At 39.5% G+C, this 18,579-nt stretch overlaps 1 long non-coding RNA gene across 5 annotated transcripts in view; it reads right to left on the reverse strand.

Annotated features, from left to right (window-relative positions):
- LOC143435337 (uncharacterized) overlaps positions 1-18,579 on the reverse strand; it is a 319,574-nt gene that overhangs the window by 250,279 nt on the left and 50,716 nt on the right. Inside the window, exon 3 of one of the 5 annotated variants that reach the window (XR_013105551.1) lies at positions 12,126-12,210. The exons of the other annotated variants lie outside the window; for them this stretch is intronic. This is a non-coding gene — a long non-coding RNA (uncharacterized LOC143435337). The remainder of the gene's footprint in view (positions 1-12,125; positions 12,211-18,579) is intronic. 5 annotated transcript variants of the gene reach the window in all.

Raw genomic sequence — 18,579 nt, forward strand, 5'->3', positions numbered from 1 at the left:
TCAGCACTCAGAAGTCAACCTAGGTTGACCATCCAGCAAGCATAAAAATTCCCAATGGAGAAAGCTCAGTTTCCAAATGGCAGACAACCTTATCACTTGGGAAGTTTTCTATCAATGCAGGAAGCAGTTTACCAGCCATGTCCCAAATAACAGCCAAGCTCCAACAGCCAGTTGGCTAACTGAGCCAATAGCAGCAGCCTTGAAATTGCTATGCTAACTCTTTTGTGCACAGATACTCTTTTGTACATGTTTTTCTCATGTGCAGGCAAAGGTACAGGATATATAGATGTAGAAATCCTGTGACAAGGTTGAGAGAGAGAGAGAGAGAGAGAGAGAGAGAGAGAGAGAGAGAGAGAGAGCAAAAAAGAGAGAGAGGATAAGCTATATCTAACCTACACTTGTTCCTACAATATGTGAGAATGGTTCCTAATCATCTATAACCTGAGTGAAACAATGTTTGTGAATGATTATTGAGTTTGAATTGATGATCTAGGCACTGAAGATGCAAGAAAACTGAGGTCCCTGCTTGAATTCTATAGAAAAGACACGAATTTAAAAAGTGAATGAGTAGGTGAGCAGAACAATTTCAGGTAATGTTTAATGGTATGAAGACAGTAGAATCATCACAGATCCAATATGAGCCAAAGTTGACCATTTGGATTCGATAGCTGAGGTGGGTCCTTCTGATGAAATTATCTTTGGGATGACATTTCAGTTGCAAAGTGACAATCATTCCAAGACTGGAAGACAAAATCTAACAGACAGTAGTCCTAGGTTATCAGGCAAGGACAACAAAAGACTTTTACAGGCAGCACACAGTACTATACTCAGGAAGAGAACAACTGAAATTGATATAAAAGGCCAGTATGATGTCGCTTTCTACATCAGTGTAAGAAGATTGGAGTCATCAAGCAGGCCATTGGGAAAGGCGATCTCAGGCTTAAAGTTTATATTCAGTGCTTCTCTAAGGAAGAAAAATGAGCCTTGGTAGTCAAGTGCAGTCTTCTTGATCGGCAGAGTCCTCATTAGCTATCACCCTGTGTAAGAATACCTTTCCCTATTTCTGATCCAATATGCTCCATTTGCCAGTGTGAATGAAGTGAAGTAATAGGGCAGCTGACCAACCTCACTGTTCTCTGTTCCAAATAGAAACAAAGAAGAGTTGGGTATATAAGCTAGCTGCCCTCGGTTGACTGCTGGAATGAACCTACTAACCAAAAGGGAATGCCTCTCTTTCCTTCTCTATGTGAGAAAGACACTGCTCCATCCAATGTTTAGCTGTAATTGCTAGACGGGATAAATCTCCAAGCTAAAATGGGTTTAGGCTAAAACATAATACATATCATTTGTTCAGCAGGTGGATCTGAAACTTTTCAAAGATTTAAGTAAGTGCAAGACAATCAGTCAGCTAGTAATTCTGTAGAGTATGTGTGAACTTTAGAAAAGTGAAAGAAAAGTTAGCTTTGGTGGTACACACATGTACTTTCAGCACCTTGAAGGCAGAGGCAGAGGTATCAAGAAGAAAAAAAAATGATAATAAAAGGAAAAGCCAGATAAACAATAAGGAGATCACTAAGATATCCAGTGAGGGAGAAGATAGTGATGGCACTGTGGATAGCATGAGTGAAGTCAGCAGGGCACGCTGGCAGCTTGGTGTGTGTATAGGACTGAACACAACCTCTGTCTGAATATCATCACACTTTCATTTTTGTGGATGAAATAGACAATATCTCAGTGCTATAGCTGTGACATATCTATTTGACCAAAGCACCTGGGTCTTTTTTAAATTTTATTTTGTCATGGGTTTTGAGACAGGGTTTGTCCTGGAACTCACTCTGTAGACCAGACTGCCCTTGAAATCAGAGCTCCACCTCTCTGCCAAGTGCTGAGATTAAAGCGATACCACCACAGCCTGGTAAGCATCTGGGTATTTAATTTCTGACAGCCTTAGCTCATTTCTCGATTTAAATACTCAAAATAAAACTACTCACTGAGATTCATATCTATCCACCCTGAGACACTTCGCCTTCAAAGATAGTACTGAGACACTTCCCCTTTGGAGATAACTAATGAATCTCACCATTACCCTAACTACTGAGTTAATAAAGTTGGGTTTGTTTGACAGATTCTTCATTTTCTCTTTATAGAGGAGCATCCAGAGCATGCTGCGGAAGGTCAAGAAAGGTGCAAAGCGAAACTTTGGGACATTGTCACTCTGATTTTATTATTCTAAGATTCTCATTGATATGGACTTGGTGGTAAAATCTCAACACTGGAGAGGCTGAGGCAGTAAGATTACCATGAGTTCTAGGTCAGCCTGAGCTACAATGTAAGACACTACATATATCAATCAAAAATCGGTGTTCAGAATCTTAATCTGAAGTTCTAGTCAAATAAACTCTGGGTTAAAATATGAGGGAGAAGAGCAGTAGAGAGAAGAATGAAGGGAGGAAAGACTGTGGTCAGGATGTATGAGAAGAAGAATGTATTTTTAGTTAAAGGAAGGAAGGAAAGGAGAAAGGTAGAGGTGGAGGGAGGAATGAATGAAGGGAGGGAGAGGAAGGAGGGAGGAAAGAAGGAAGGGAAGGAGGGAGGAAGGAAGGAAGGAATAAACAAAGAAAAAAAGAGGAGGGAGGAAGGAAGGGAGAAAAGGATAGAGGAAGGAAAGAAAACAAAGGAAGGAAGAATGAATGAGAGGGAGAGAAAAAGAGGGAAAGGTGGGGAATTCCAAGCATTTAATCTGTGGTAAATCCATTGACTTAGACTTTTCAATGCCCCAAGCTCCTAATAACACAAAATTCAAAGTGGAGGCTCTGGTTCACACTCTACACCTATGAGATCATATAGGTAAAACACCGAAGGCCTGGAGGGAAAGATTGAATTCTATGGAGTAAGGGACTCTGTTATTTTCAAGTGGGATGGAACATTTAATTCATAGCCATCCAATGATCCCTCCCTTTGATGTATAAGATGTGAAGATTTCTCTGATTTCTTGAAAATGGCTTGAAAGCAGCCTAATTATGTCTTACATAAGTTTGTGTTCTACCAATATAGGTGACATTGCAAGAATCTGAGAGTTCGTTTTCCTTCAAATAATAGAAAGTAGAAAATATTCAGAAATGTAACACAGCCTTCAAAATAGACATACACCTAAGTTGTACAAATAATGATATATAAAACAAAGAAAGCAGGTATTGGCGGTAAGTGCACAAGGATTTTTCAGCTTATGCAAATTGAATTTCTTTTTAAATCGCTTTTCTCAGAGAATGCTTGTTAGAATAAATGTATTAAAGTCTTGTTGCTGACTTTGAAATGCAAACAAATCTTCATTCCAAAAGAGAAAATAGCCATTCTCCCTTCCAGCTTGCAATATCTTTTCAGTGGGTACTTCTTACCAACCATGTAAGGTCTTCTTATTCAATTCAAGGACCAGGCACTGCAACAAACTAGGATAACCCTTTTGATGAAAAGCGGATAGTTACTTAGAGGTAGGAGCCTGTAAACAGTGTGTTCTGCTCTGCCATCTTGCAGGATCTAAATATAAAGCTGGGTCAGTTTCTTCAGGTCACAAAACAGAAGTGCTGGCAGCAGCAGATGACTCCTCCGTGTGCCTTTTGCCCCCTGAATATTTTCACCACCTGTTTTCATGTCTGACCTCTCCAGTCATTTCAAGCAGTTCACAAAAGGAAGGTGGTAAAAACCTGGCAAGCCCATATGTCAAACTAAATCATATCCAGGAGACATGAAATACCTCTGAATCAAAAAACAGAAAAGAAGAGGAGAGGAGAGGAGAGGAGAGGAGAGGAGAGGAGAGGAGAGGAGAGGAGAGGAGAGGAGAGGAGAGGAGAGGAGAGGAGAGGAGAGGAGAGGAGAGGAGAGGAGAGAGAATTAGTGATTAAAACTGAGGGAGTATTTTGTTTCCCATTTTACCTTAAACTTCTCTCTGCTTCTATGCACTCTCATACGTAATGTGAGGCTGTGCAGCTCTGCCATGTGAGAAATAAACCAGTAATTCTCATGGCCAATGTGTTCTTTATGTTACAGATGGTTTGTTTCATGTGTTTAATGGCAAGTTTTTCTTTAAAATGAAATAAAGCTTCCATTTTTCCTGGTCAACTATCAAAAAAACTTAGCAGTGTTTCATCATGTAGAAATTAGGAGATATGATAAGACTGATAAGTAACCTTTAATTAATGGTGCTGTTTCTATTTCAGGGAATAATGTTCAAGCAGGAGAAACAGAACCAGGTTTATCAAATTACCAGATATTTAATAACTAAAGAGTAGATAACATTAGATTACAAATAGGCCTGTCTATTATGAATTATCATAAATACCTGCAAATTAAGAAACATCTAATCTCCTTAATACAAACAACTAAACATTATAAATAGATAGTTTGTTTCTACCATAGAAAAATCTGACCAAAAACATTGTTTAAAGACCTCATGTAAGAAGAGAACTGTGGAGTATGCATACAGAATTTTTTTTTTAGATGTATTCCATGTAAGGAAGAAAAGAGTATAACTTTCTGGCAGAGAAAGCTGACAGACACTACCTTAGTCAGATATCAAGGTCAATGTGAACAGTCATAAATCATGTTGGCAATGTAGGCCCTGATACAGTATGACAGGAATGGCACTTCTCCTCTGGATAGTTTCCAAAATCCATACCTGTAGTTCGACCAGGAGTATAAAGCAGAGAAATCCCAAGAGAGGGCACACTGGAAAATGCCTAACTAGTATTTCTCAAAACCATTACATTAATCAAAAATTATAATGCCAAAAAATTTGTCACAGCCAAAAAAATAAAAATAAAATCTAAGAAGATGTGATCAAATGCAATGTGCTATTCTGGATGGAATTCTAAAGAAATTGTAATAAAGTAGAGAATTTAGTTTGAAGTGTGTTTGCTGGTTCATTGATTATAATAATTATACCATAAACATGTAACAGGATAGGCAAAAACCTGTGGGTTATCTATGAAACATCTGTTTGATTTTGTTTTGAAGCCAAAGTTGTAAAGAATGTTAATAACTATTATTACTATTGTAGCACATGTGGTCATACCCAGTACACAAATCTTAGTTTGTAGTGCCAAAGGCTTTCTGGAAAAATGGCAGATTATTGGACTCATGCAGGAACTGAACTTGAAGCATCTTCTACAATCAGAAAGCAAGAATATGTGCTGAAGAAAAAATGAAGAAAGAGAAAGGGAAAGGAAAGAAGAAAAAAAGAAATCAAAAGAAAAGATCCAGAATAAAAAAAAAAAAAAGAGTAACAGAAAGAGAGAAAGAATGATAGGCGTGTGTGTGTGTGTGTGTGTGTGTGTGTGTGTGTGTGTGTGTGTGTTTATAGAACAACTAATTGAAGGAGGAAATATGGAGACAAAATGTGAAGCAGAGACTGAAGGAGGGGCCATCCATAGACTGCCCCACCTGGGGATCCATCCCACATGCAGACACCAAACCCAGACACTATTGTGGATGTCAAGAGTGGCTTGCTAACAGGAGCCTGATATAGCTGTCTCCTGAGGGGCTTCCCATCCTTTCTCCTTCTGAGCTCCTTCCATTCCTCTCAGGACTCTGGCATTTATATTCTCTCCAAAGTCCCCATTCATATAACAAATCTGGGTTTTAAAAGAAACTAAAAATCTCATTATAGCACCAGAGCTTAGATACATACATTGTACTACAAAACAAACAAACAAACAAATCGTGATTCACATTCATGCCTCCTCTGGTAACAAAACTTCATCCAGATTACCTAAAGTTTAATGGCAAACATCTATTAAAGAGTTTGCAGAACTGGAGTTGAGGGGACTTTATGTTAGAGTGTATTTTTATTCCTTTAGTGGATACAATGGACAAATAATAAACAGAAAACTCTACAAAAATAAATAAATACATTTATCTCAATCAAACTATTTGCAGCTGAACTGTCCCTGTGCCTTTAATTTGTACAGCAGCAGCAACATCTAATGTTTAATCTGCTCTCTAAGATGTGGAATGTTTCCCACTTAATTTCTGTTTACATAGCCTCCGGGAGATCCAGTTTTTATTACAAGCCGATGAGTAAACAGCTGATAGAACCTTGGAATGACCTCATCAAGGGATGGAATCCAAAAGACCTCAGAAGCTCTCTGTGGTCAGCCAGCCTCCCTGGAGAGCCACAGGCATCTAGTTAAACAGAGTGTTGGTGTGCACCAGCTTGAAACGGAAAGGGAGAAAGAACGGGAGAAAAGGAGGGAGAGAGGGAGGGAAAAAGAGAAAGAGGGAGAGAGGGAGGGAGTGAAGGAGGGAGAGAGGGGAAGGCAGATCAAGTATAGATATATACATACATCATACACACACACAACATACACACACATATATATGTATATATGTGTATATATGTGTATATATATATATATATATATATATATATATATATATATATCTCCCATTCAGAGATTAAATCACCTTCCATATGTCTCCAACCCCCAACTTCCATAGCATACCCACCAGCCACATCACATGGTCTATGTAACTGAGAATCTAGGCATGGACCTCCACAACTAAATGATGCCCCTTCCCACTGTTGGATAAAATTACCCTTGACTCACTGATGGCTGGGGAACTGGGATTTTATTTAAATTTTCCATTAGCCTTTTTCCTAGGTCTTCCAGACCAACTGTCCTTCAAGTCTTCTAAGCACCACCTTGAAATTATGCACCTGGGAAATCAGACAGATGGCCATGCTGCCTGTGAGGGCCTCTGATATGTCCTTACTGTGAAGATCTGTACCCTGAGACCCCTTTCTTCCTTCTGACACCCTTTTCTTCCAGAATAAAGAAAAGTTACTCTTTGTTACTTTTATGTGTAGAGGTATTTTTCATTACATTGTTGTAAACAAGAAATATAACATATGGAGCAACACCTTAAATCTCTTTGGTATGTAATTTTATTTTTGAATGCAGTGTCTAACTATTGAGTATAAGGTTGAAAGCTATCAGGCTCACACATCAATAGAAATTACCATATAGACACAGCATCCAAGACTCCGAAGCAGGACTTACACACCTCAGTAAAGTTTAATAAAGTCACTGCCCTCGTGCAAAGGCTTGATATGCAGTGAACAATTCATGCTCATATATATTAAAAGGGAGGATTAGAGTGATTTATTGGTTTTTGTAACTGTAGAAGGAAGAACTAGCCAAAAAAGAAATATTCTTAATTTTTCTACAAAGAAATGATAAAAAGCATTAAGTATGACCACTCCCAAAGAGCATGCCTACTTCACTTGCCACAACCAAGTGAACAAAACCATAAATAACAGAATTTTCAGCAGTTTGAAAAGTATTGTTTCTGATATTCCCCACCATAACAGGCTAGGCCCCTCTTTTTTTGTCTTACCAGAAATCAGGAAGCTAACCCCAGGCACACCATCCTGGCTATTTGCCACCCTGGACAAGGATGGGAAAAGCAAGTGTTCAACTGCTGGGAAACAGCATCACCTAGGAAACCCCTCTCTATTTACCCTTCTTGAGAGAATGTGTGATTGCAAGGCTCATCCCATGTCTGAGCAGGTGACAGACAGAAACCACTTCCAGAGGAGTCCTTGAGCCCCTCCCAAGAGAATGCCCTGGGCAGTCATTAGCTCATTAGGCTGCTCTGATAATTGGATGTCTGTCTAACTGCCCAGAGCCACATGCTACCATAAGCAATGAAGTCTCTGGGAATTCAGCCCTTGGATTTAATAGTCGACAGAGAAAAATGGCCAAAAAGGGGCCCGGGGTAAAAAGAGGGCAAAACTGTGCAGAAAGAATGAGACGGAGCTACTGTCAGGAAAGAAAGAAAGAAAGAAAGAAAGAAAGAAAGAAAGAAAGAAAGAAAGAAAGAAAGAAAGAAAGAAAGAAAATTTAAATTCAATACACAGTCCTTAATTAAATTTGGATTATTTAAAACTGATTCCCTTTCCTGTCACAAATTGCTTTATAAAGGATTAATTAAACACAATGCCAAAGAAGAGAACCTGGCACAACAAACCAGTGAATAAGCAGAACCTTATTGCTCCCATAGACAGTTTCAGCCAGGGTCACCATACGGAAAGCCTGGGAAATGTACACACTGGGTCTCAGCATAGTCGGTATTAGAGTTGTAGAAATGAGGGAGATGAAAGACAGGCAGGAGCGCAAATGTGGGTCTGCACTTGAAGCCCACAAACGAAATCTACTATAAGCTCCTTGAGAACCAATTTAAAATAAAGATTAAAGAGAAAAGATTAAGATTCCATCCTTTGTTGTCAGAGCCTTAAATGGGCACTGAGGAAAGGATGCAGGCTAGGTGATTAGAAGCTATTTGGGGAGCTTTGTGGATGAGGCAGATCTGACATAAACTATGCAAAGGAAAGAACATAGATCTTTAATAGGTGAATGTGGAGAGAACAGAGACCAGGAAACAGAGCAATGTTCTCTGAAATGGAAATAGAGTTGATAATAGCAGCACTGTACAGTTAAGTTTTAGGCCTGACGAGCTGCCAGTTGGTTTGGAGCAGTGGTGGCCAAAGTGTGGTCTCTTGAAGGAGAGGCATCTGTAGCACCAAGTTTGAAAGGCTCGTTCTCAAACCCTACCTAAACCCATGGCACCTGGTGCTGCAGGGGTAAACCTTGTAATCTAGGTTAATTTATTATCCAGCAAATTCCCTGGATGAATGTGATGCTTGTTTGAGCTTCAGACAACTGGCTTGGGAGGAGTTTTGAGCAGTGAAAAGAGCCCTTCTGAGAAATCGAGCAACCCTGTGCTGGCTTCCGGAGCAGAGAAACTGACCTCTGTGTTTCCCCCAAAGCCACTCCATCAATATAGCAAAGCCTATAGTCTCACAAAACTCCCAAAAGTATGGGCTGTAGGCGTCTGCACTGTGTAGCATAGACAGTGCAGAGTATTGACATCCACTACACCTTCAGCAAGCTGTAAAGTTCCCACCACCATGACTTAGTCACTAATGAAACATCCTTAAAATGGACATGTGACAATGATTCCAAACAAAACCTCAGCAATAGTGTCTCCGAAATCCAGTGTGGGGTCTGCTATCCTAGGCCACAGGCTGAGAAATCAGCACTTTCAAGAGGCAATGTTAGAAGGGAATATCCTCCACAGAATTGTCCCATCTATCACGTTTGAATTTTACACTGTGAACACCTGCAGATAAAAACCACTGTTCACATGGAGAGCATTCATACCAGTCACCTTGGTGCTTGGTTGTGTGAACCCATGCAGGACTCAAAAGCAAGGAACAGGCAAGGTTAGGGGCTGATAAGGAAGTGAGACATCATGCAGTCTTCAGGCTTAGAAGTGGAGAAGGAGCAAGTATGGAAGGCAAGCTGGAACAGCTCAGGGAATATGGGCTTGTGGCTACACGGACTTCTGCCTCTGTGTGTACAGAAGCAAAATTCTCTTTACCAGTTGAAGTTATCAATAGGAGAGCAAAGAGCAAAATTGGAAAAGCATCCTGAAAGGTACTAGAAATTTCTTCTGCTGTTCTCTGTACCAGGTGGCTACTGTTTAAGTGCTTACAGACGAAGATCCTTGAGAATCTAGTACTATTACATTGTAACTTAAACTGTGTCCATCACAGAAGTAACTCTCTGATACAAAATAGCAATGCTTGGAAATACCAATCTGTCAAGAGCTTGCTAACAAGCATGAGGGCCTGAGATCAACCCCAAAACACACATTAAAAGATAAAAATCCAGGTATGTCCACACATGCTTGTAATCTGTGCACTGGGGAGGAGAGAGATTGATGTTGAGCCCTGAGCCATGTGAGAGACTCTGTCTCAACAAACAAGGTGGATGGTACCCAGGGAACAATACCCAAGGGGGATCACTGGACACCACATGTACAAACACACGTAATCACTGCCACACAAACATGCACACACACACACACGTGTAAAGTGATTTAGTGAAAGAACTTCCAGTTAATATACTCTATATACATCAGCATTAATTTTCATTGCATATAATTTCTGCTTAACACTTTACACTGTAGATTCTTTGAAAAGTCTTCTATTGATACTAATTTAATAACTTACTAGTGGACAGAAAGTGCTAGAGGAAGAGGTAGATATCCAAAGTATTAAATCCACTGGAGGGAGAAAAATGCAGCTAATTCTTTTAGTAAAACGTCTTAGTCTGCAATCATTTTTTGTATGTACATTATCTGATTGGCATGATATGTAATAAAAGCTTGCTAATATTCTCTAGGTAGGTGGTGTGCTACAAATTTAAAATACTGATACTTTCAATTTTAGAATACTTAAAATTATATGGTGATTAAAATGTTCCAATAAAACCTAGCTGTGTCATCCACTCCTTTATTTTCCTTAAAGAAATACTGTATTAATTGTTAAAGAATTCCATACAACGTATTTTGATCATAGTCATTCCCATATCCCCCAACTTCTTCAAGACCCACCCCCACCTTCCTACCACCCAACTTCAGGCCTTTATACTATATAAATATATGTAGGTGTTAAAACATAAGGTTTAAAACACACACAAACACACACACACTGCTGTGGGAAAAATTATGTCTTCCCTCACCAATGGAGGAACCACAATATGGAGTGCAAGGACCTAGGTGCCATTATAAGTCCTGTACCATACTCCACGTATGACATGACGTGAGTTTTCCTCCCACTGGGCTACAGCTCATTGTCTGCAAAGATCTAGAGAACCACATTGCTTTACAGAATGAGAGCTAGATGACGCTCCTCTGCCAGGTATAAACAGAGGTTCCACAGTACTCAACAGCAAAAAGAGCTGTTAGTAACAGCCTTGTTCACAGAATGTGTTATCTTGAATCAGAGACCCCAGTGATGCCACCCACATGGGAAAAAAAGTTATTAGCTCATTCAAAGTCAGAATTTGCAAGCAAGCTTCATAGCCCTTGGACTACTGGGGGAAGTGCACATTTGTAGCCCGTGCTTGCTTCCTCATTTTGAGCAGTGCTGCTATGGTTTGAACGTTTGCGTCCCTCCAACATCAGTGTCAAAACTTAGACTCAGTGCAATGGGCTAACTGAGAAGAATTCAAATGAGGAGAGCTGTACAATTACAATTGAACGAGGCTCAGAGACCAACCCATCCAGCTGCAATCCCTTTGGGCATATAAGGAAAACACCATCCATGGCACACAAGACACCAGATTTGTGGGTAGCCTCAACTGAGCCCTCACAGAGACAGAAATGTGAAAAAGAAATCTCTGTCATTCATAAATTACACAGTCCGTAATACTTTGCCAGAGCACAATGAAATAAAGGAAGTTTCTTTGATTTGCCAAGAGATATGATCATCAGTAAACGAGGTAGAGCTGAAACATCAATAAAAGATACTGAGGAATTGAATCCCGCCACTCGGGAGGCAGAAGCAGACTGATCTCTGAGTTCAAGACAAGCCTGCTCTGCAAAGCAAGGTCTAGGACAGCCAAGGCTACACAGAGAAATCCTGTCAAAGAAAGAAAGAAAGAAAGAAAGAAAGAAAGAAAGAAAGAAAGAAAGAAAGAAAGAAAGAAAGAAAGAAAGAAAGGTAGGTAGGTACTGAAGAACTAGATGTTTTTCAATAATTCATTGGTCTTCATTTTTTATGGCTAAGGTAATTATACATGTAAATAGAGTATCGAATGCACTGATCAGATAAAACTGGTTTGCATTTGCCTCTCTCCCTTCTTTATGTTCAGTTTCAGCTCCTCTCTTCCAGGACTTCCTTAAGAATTAGTTGTGGGGAACTGTGCTGTGAAACACCAGTGCTTATTTCTTCTGTATGGTCACTTTGGTATTCGTTATCTGACTGCCTTTATCTCCTTGCTCAATCCTACTCTACTCCTCCCAACCTCGACTACAGTGGTTCTCAACCCATAGGCAGCGATGCTTTGGGGGTTGAAGGACCACTTCACAGGGTGGCATTTCAGATATCCTGCATATCAGATATTTACCTTACAATCCATAACAGTAGCAAAATTACAGCTATGAAGCAGCAACAGAAAATTTATAGTTGAGAGTCACCATAACATGAGAAACTGTATTAAAGCATCAGAAAGGTTAAGAACCTTCCTCTGGTACAATATGCTACATTCAGGTCCATTTACCTTTCACATATGAGAAGTTTTGTGTTTGTCTTCCCGTGTCTGGCTTATTTCACTTAACATGTGCTCTCTGGGTCTATCCATTTTGCTAAAAAAAAAAAAAAATGATAGGATCATATTTATCCTTATGGCTGAAGAACCCATTATGCATATAGCATAGTTACCCTCATTTTAAAAGCTCCATTCTCTACAAGTACATTTGTCATATCACAATTGCTATGATCAACACAGGGTGAAACTTTCTTTCGAGAAGAGAAGTTGCAACAAGAAGTGCAGGTAGTTGACAGCAAGAGACACCTTTTGCTTTACCAGAAGATTCAGACAAATGGCTGAGCACAGGAGGATTGCAGAGGCCCTCTCCACATACCACAGACACCATCTATGGCCAACTGTACAGAGAAAGAGGGTTCCTCTGAGCTTCACTGCAGCCTAAGGTTCTTCTTGTTCAATCCCCTTTCCTGTGCTCATGTGACACCACTTGTTCTATGGGACAAGCAGAAAGTTTTTCCTCTCTATGCTCTTCCCTCACATGAGTAAGTGTCCAGATGATATGATCTATAATAAATTATATTATGAATATATGTGCATTTCAAAAGCACACTGTGATCACTCCATTGCTAAGCAATAACACTAACCTTCCCTCATCTTCAAAATTAGATAACAAAATTCTGTAATGGATAATAGGATATATTAATGGATGGATTATTGACTATATTCCTTATCGAATAGATTTCTCATTTTATTTTCCTATACTATACTATTGGGAAAAATGGGACAAATTCAAAAGAGGGACTCATGCCTAACTTTAGCTACTAGTTGCTCTAGCTGGTAAGGATGGAAGCAATAGCTAATCATTGAACACTGTCTAATGCTACTGAAATCCTTTCTGTTGTGAGAAATTGTGGAGTGTAGTTAACTGGGGGTCTTTCTACTCAGGATTTACTGATAGTTACTTGAGTTGATGTAAGTGAAAATGAACTTCAAAATTAGTCTTTGATAAGAAAAATGTTGTAATATATCGATCATATTTATTTAAAGTATTTTCATCTTATATACAAGCTCACTGTTAGTGTTAGCATTGCTAAAATGCTATAAAACAGCCTAAATTAAGGTTATGTGAAAGACAGAGACAGAAAATCCCCAGAATGAGCCACTAGCTGACAAGAGGGTCTTTGGGTTCACTGAGAGGCTCTGCCTCAATGTAGAAGGCATAGAGCAACTAAAAAAGACATCCAAGGTCAACTACACACACACACACACACACACTCGCACGCGCACACGCACGCACACACACATGCACATACATGTGTGTCCACATAATTTCAAACACATGTATACGTATACATCAATACGACCCTAAAATACATCACAAAAATGCACATAAAATTTAAATTAGACAAACTTAATGAAACTACAACTCCCAGAGCAAGAAATATGAATAATTCTAAAATTTGTAAAAAAAAAAAAAAAATGACTTAGCCTCAGTCAAAAGGAGGAAAATGTACAGGTAAGCTATGTTTAGAAGTGTCATATAAATCTGAGAAAACCCAATATCAACACTGGGGGCCAGCAAGTTGACTCAATAGGTAAGGTACTGGCTTCCAAGTCTGAAGGACGGAGTTCAATTTCTGGAACTCATATGGTAGAAGAAGAAAACCAACTCCTGTCAGATGTCCCTTGACCTCCACACACACACACTATGGCATGTACCCATACACAAAAGCACACAAAACAAATGAAGATGTAACAAAGACTGAGATGGTGATGTGTAATGTCATTTTGAAAGTATCCCACAGCATAGAAGAAAATAATGCACATACTACGATGCTATTTACTCCAGAGAAGTAGAAAATATATACTAACATTCGCTTGCTAAAATAAAATAAATAGCACATAAAATCCCATAGAAACATTATATTCTCATTGAGGAAAAGGAGCTGGACAATTGGGGGGAAACATGAGGAACATTTTATCACTGTACTGTTGAAAAAAGATATCCTGAGTGCTTATTTACAGGAATGCATTGATTATTAATAGTTAATCACAACTTCAATGTTAATAATATATGCCTTATATAATTAAAGATGTTGTTTCAACATATCTCCAAAAACATCACAATTATTATCAAAGTGTATTTTACCTTTCTATGCAGTAACAAGTAATTTTTTTTAAAGTTTAAAAATATGTACGTGTATTTCTCATCTTAAAACTGTATTCTGAAGCCAAGTAGGGTGGTACACACCTTCAATCCCAGCACTTGGAAGGCAGATACAGATGGATCTCTGAGTTGGAATCCATCCTGGTCTATAGAGTTCCAGAATATTCAGAGCTAATCAAAGAAATCTTGTCTCAAAAAGTAACATCTTTGTATTTTGCTATGTAATTTTTTACTGTTCCTGTGAATGGTACACATGAGATGGCTAATGTTGGTCATGAGTCTGGAAGTTGATCGGCTCCAGGAATTGTCTTGGTTAAATACCATGATCTAGATGTTGGGGAAAGGGTTTATTTTAGTTTACAGTTCCACATTACAGTCTGTCTTCAAAGAAAGTCAGGGCAGGAATCTCAGAGAGGAGCCTGGAGGCAGGAACTGAAGCAGACCACATGTAGAGATTCTGAGTGCTAGCTCCCATGGCTTGCTCAACCTGATTTCATATGCATCTCAGGACCACCTGCCTAGGCATGGCACAACCCACAGTGAGCTTGTCCCTCCCACAAAAATCATCAATCAAGAAAATGTCTGACAGATTTGCCTATAGGTCAGTCTATAGGAAGCCTTTTCTCAAGAAAAAGTTCCTCTTTCCAAATGACCCTACCTTGTGATAAGTTAATATAACATTAACTAACGCAGGAATTAAGACTGTGTCCATAGCAGCAACTATGTAGTCCATTCCCACAAACCACCTTCCTATCAGAAAAATCAATCTCCTGCTTCTCTGCTTCATCCACCACAAAGCATGAAACAAAACTAGACTGGTGACAAGCTTGGTTGGAGATTTCATCTCTCCCTAGAGACTGGTTATCCTTAAAGAAGCAAATCAGTATCACAGGGGAACCAAACACACATTACACTTTGAATTCAGAACAACACATTTCCTTTTAATGATAACAATCGGTTTGGAAGAGCATCCATAGCATTTTGTGTATGTGGAGGCGGGGAGGGGGGACGTTGTATTCTATAAGAGTCTAGTCAGGTATCTCTAGAAACAGAATACCTCTTCACATATTTCCAATTGCACCCCAGCCTTAAGGTCTGATTCTTGGCTTTCTGTCCCATCTACATGGCTACATATTTATGTCAACACTCACTCTATATGTTTTTGTTCATCAGAAAATTGTGAGTATTGAAAAGAGTATATAAGAAGCAGTTGTTTTTAAAGATCAAGAGAAAGTTAAAAATAAATAACAGCTCCAATCCATACTTGTCACACTGCCTCTCAAGCATGCCCTATGCTGTACACAATTTAAGTCAGAAAGCATGCATTCTTCTTATTCTTGCTCATAATTTCCACACCATTGGACTTCATGTTTCAAGAAGAATTATATTTGAAATCTTCCTCTAAACAGATATGTTATACAAAAAGTATTTCATGATCTTGAAATGCATAGAAGGCTGTGCCCTGCATGCTTCTAATGTGATGAGAGTCTACTTGTCCTTGCCCTCGGGAACATGGAACCTAGTAGATGTTCTGAGATCTGTATCATCTGAAATAATGACTACAGGACACTCAAGTGCTTTCAGGTTTGGGGGGAAGAACAAAGGTCATCTGAGCAGGACACTTCAGAAGGGCTAGACTGAAGAGGCTGGGTTACATCTCAGCATTGACCCATGAGAAGTTTCTCATCTGATAGGTGAATACGTGCAGGGAGGTTGACACAAAAGGGCTACAGACTGCCTGTGGACAATTGCTGCAGTTAATGCAAGAAGAATATCGAGGAGCATTCAGTGGGCCAGGGAAGAAAAGCTGGAGACACAGAGAAGAGTAAAGTTGTACAGGGCTTTGAATCACTAGTTAGGACTTGGGTGTTTAAAGATGGGCATGGTGGCTTGTGTATGAATTCCTAGCACTAAAAAGCAGAAGGGAGGAGAATTGAAAATGTGAGGTTAGTCTTTATGATACAGCAAGATGCTGTCTCAAGGGAATAAAATAAATAAAAAACATGGTGCACACCAATAATCTCAGTATTCAGGTGGCTAAGACCTAAGACAAGGAGAAACACTGTGAGTCAGAGACACCCTGGGCTGCATATCAAGACCCATCCCCACCCCCAAAAAGGGAACCTGCTTGAGTTATACATGATAAGGAGACAGCCATGGGTACATACCCATAGAAGCAAGTCTGTTCTCCCTCTTCCTCTAGGCCTTTGAATACTTAAATGTGATTAAAAAAATTATACCTGGACAGGAGAAAATTCAATAGGAGAAAAGGCGAGTGTCAGGATAGAAATCTTGGTCTGCTACAGCCCAGGACTGGCCTTTAATTAGTTTCATCAACAGATGCCTGAACTGTGACTTCACTTTTAATTTTATGCTTTAACACAAGGTGCTGGCAGCATCATAGCCCTCAACTGTTACAAAAAGGTTCTACCAAATAGAAGAGTCTTGAGCTAAGAATGAGGCAGACTTATTAAGTCTAGAATTAGATAACCTAATTTGTTCGGTCAAATATAATCAAGGTACATAGACAGAGTAAGCAAATTGGCTGTTTCTACTCTGAGAGCCACATACTTACGCAGACACTAACTGTAATTAGGCTGGAGTAAAATACAGTGCTCACCCAGCAGATGTAAGATTCCAGGATTGCTTTGTAATTGTTTAGTATTTTCCTTCTTGGCTCTGAATGTAAGTTGACTAGATTATACCAAGTAACCTGAGACATCCATGTCTCCTCATGGGAACTCTCTAAGAGCCACCTGAATGTAGATAGAAGCATATAACTCACATGATTTATGGACAAAGAGAATCAATGTATAGTGCAAAAACAAAAGGGAGAGTTAACCCTGAATGTCAATTCAGGCATGAGTGCTCATCTATAATCTCATAACCCAATAGAAAGACACAGTTGCTCACCTAGATGGCTGGCCAGTATCTGAAGCATTGGAAATGAGGCTCAGCTCCATAGGAAACCAGTCTAAAGCAAGGCCATAGAAGAACCACTGTGCCTCAAGCAACTTTATAATTTTCAACTGTGATCTTATACCCGAAGAACACAGGTTTTGGAACTACAAGGGCAAGGTTTGAATCCTACAGCCAATGTTTGCCACCACCATGTACTCATAGACAAGTTTCTGCATCTACAGAAAAGGGAGCATACCTAGCTGGTGTGATGGCTTGCACCAACAATTCTACTATTTAACAGGTAAAGATAGGGGTTACAGGTCAATCTGGTTGTCCTAGATTTTTTTTTTGTTGCTCTGATAGGAAACTAACTTGGAGGAGGAAAGAAATTATTACATCTTCCTCTCCCAGATAACAATTCATAATGGCAAAAGTGAGGGCAGGAACTCATTCCCCATGTTCTGTTCAGCTACAGTTGTTTTTACACAGCTCAGTCCTACCTGTTCAGGAAGTTTACTACCTAAAGTAGGCTGGGCCCTCTTACATCAATCAAGAATGAAGTAAATTTCATATACATGTGCCCACAGGTCTACCTGATAGAGGCAATTCCTCAGTTGAGATTCCGACTTCCCAGGTCCATCTAGGAGTGTACCAAGTTGGCAGTTAAAATCAATATGACTTTCCATCTCTTACAATCGACACATGAGCACTACCCTTTAAATTGATAAACTTTTCTTTCTTGTATGACCCTAAGATCTCATGTTAATATTATAATAAGAAACATAGTACAACTTTAAAATTTCAAAAAATCTTTTTAAAATCCGGTGCTTTAAGAGTTCAATGTTGCTTCAAAAATATAAGGTGTCTTTAACTGTGGACTCCCGAAACTCCCGAAATAAGTTACATTCCTTACAATCAAAGGGAAACAAAACCAAAGCCAACTGTGTTAAATAACTTAATGCCCAGCATCTGGGACTCACTCACACTCATTATCCTATAGACTCTAAAGGGCTTAGTCAGGCCCACTTGTCAGGTTTCACCATCCCTATCACATGCAAGCTGTTAGGCTTGGGATGGCTTATTCCATACCTACTTCTATCATAGGCAGAAGTCCCATAGACCTGGCATCTCTGATATGAGGATTCACCTTTACCAATGGCCTCTCCTTGTCTCTCAGGAAATCACACCTCAGCTTTTCTACATGATCCCTTCAATCTTGGGCTCTCCCCCACAAATAAGGCTGCATCTTCACCAATACCCTCTCATAGTGCCAAGCCTAAGCTGTTCTCCATGAGTAGTTCATACCCTCAAAACTAATGCCATGTGGGAGATTCTTGCACATTGAAAAGTGTAGTTGTCAGCTTGAAATGTAGCCTTGGCCCCACCTTATCAGTTTCT

This window comes from Arvicanthis niloticus, chromosome 21 (genome assembly GCF_011762505.2).
Source record: "Arvicanthis niloticus isolate mArvNil1 chromosome 21, mArvNil1.pat.X, whole genome shotgun sequence".
NCBI classification, from domain to species: Eukaryota; Metazoa; Chordata; class Mammalia; order Rodentia; family Muridae; genus Arvicanthis; species Arvicanthis niloticus.